Raw genomic sequence first — 1,732 nt, 5'->3', positions numbered from 1 at the left:
CGTTTTGGATGGACAAAGTTAGTTGAAATAGACAGTTTTTGCATGAAAACTCATTCCTGGTGGAACTTCAAAGCAAAGTACAAAGTTCGTATCGGATGGATCAATTTAGTTGAAATAGACAGTTTTTGCATGAAAACTCATTCCTGGTGGAACTTCATAGCAAAGTACAAAGTTCGTTTTGGATGGATCAATTTAGTTGAAATAGACAGTTTTTGCATGAAAACTCATTCCTGGTGGAACTTCATAGCAAAGTACAAAGTTCGTTTTGGATGGATCAATTTAGTTGAAATAGACAGTTCTTGCATGAAAACTCATTCCTGGTGGAACTTCATAGCAAAGTACAAAGTTCGTTTTGGATGGATCAATTTAGTTGAAATAGACAGTTTTTGCATGAAAACTCATTCCTGGTGGAACTTCATAGCAAAGTACAAAGTTCGTTTTGGATGGACAAAGTTAGTTGAAATAGACAGTTTTTGCATGAAAACTCATTCCTGGTGGAACTTCATAGCATAGTACAAAGTTCGTTTTGGATGGACAAAGTTAGTTGAAATAGACAGTTTTTGCATGAAAACTCATTCCTGGTGGAACTTCATAGCAAAGAACAAAGTTCGTTTTGGATGGATCAATTTAGTTGAAATAGACAGTTTTTGCATGAAAACTCATTCCTGGTGGAACTTCATAGCAAAGTACAAAGTTCGTTTTGGATGGACAAAGTTAGTTGAAATAGACAGTTTTTGCATGAAAACTCATTCCTGGTGGAACTTCATAGCATAGTACAAAGTTCGTTTTGGATGGACAAAGTTAGTTGAAATAGACAGTTTTTGCATGAAAACTCATTCCTGGTGGAACTTCATAGCAAAGTACAAAGTTCGTTTTGGATGGATCAATTTAGTTGAAATAGACAGTTTTTGCATGAAAACTCATTCCTGGTGGAACTTCATAGCAAAGTACAAAGTTCGTTTTGGATGGACAAAGTTAGTTGAAATAGACAGTTCTTGCATGAAAACTCATTCCTGGTAGAACTTCATAGCAAAGTACAAAGTTCGTATCGGATGGACGAATTAAGTTGAAATAGACAGTTTTTGCATGAAAACTCATTCCTGGTAGAACTTCATAGCAAAGAACAAAGTTCGTTTTGGATGGATCAATTTAGTTGAAATAGACAGTTTTTGCATGAAAACTCATTCCTGGTGGAACTTCATAGCAAAGTACAAAGTTCGTTTTGGATGGATCAATTTAGTTGAAATAGACAGTTTTTGCATGAAAACTCATTCCTGGTGGAACTTCATAGCAAAGTACAAAGTTCGTTTTGGATGGACAAAATTAGTTGAAATAGACAGTTTTTGCATGAAAACTCATTCCTGGTGGAACTTCATAGCAAAGTACAAAGTTCGTTTTGGATGGACAAAGTTAGTTGAAATAGACAGTTTTTGCATGAAAACTCATTCCTGGTGGAACTTCATAGCAAAGTACAAAGTTCGTTTTGGATGGATCAATTTAGTTGAAATAGACAGTTTTTGCATGAAAACTCATTCCTGGTGGAACTTCATAGCAAAGTACAAAGTTCGTTTTGGATGGACAAAGTTAGTTGAAATAGACAGTTCTTGCATGAAAACTCAATCCTGGTAGAACTTCATAGCAAAGTACAAAGTTCGTATCGGATGGACGAATTAAGTTGAAATAGACAGTTTTTGCATGAAAACTCATTCCTGGTGGAACTTCATAGCAAAGT

This window comes from Anopheles moucheti, unplaced genomic scaffold (genome assembly GCF_943734755.1).
Source record: "Anopheles moucheti unplaced genomic scaffold, idAnoMoucSN_F20_07 putative_Y_21, whole genome shotgun sequence".
NCBI classification, from domain to species: Eukaryota; Metazoa; Arthropoda; class Insecta; order Diptera; family Culicidae; genus Anopheles; species Anopheles moucheti.
Note: the sequence above shows the minus strand (reverse complement) of the source record.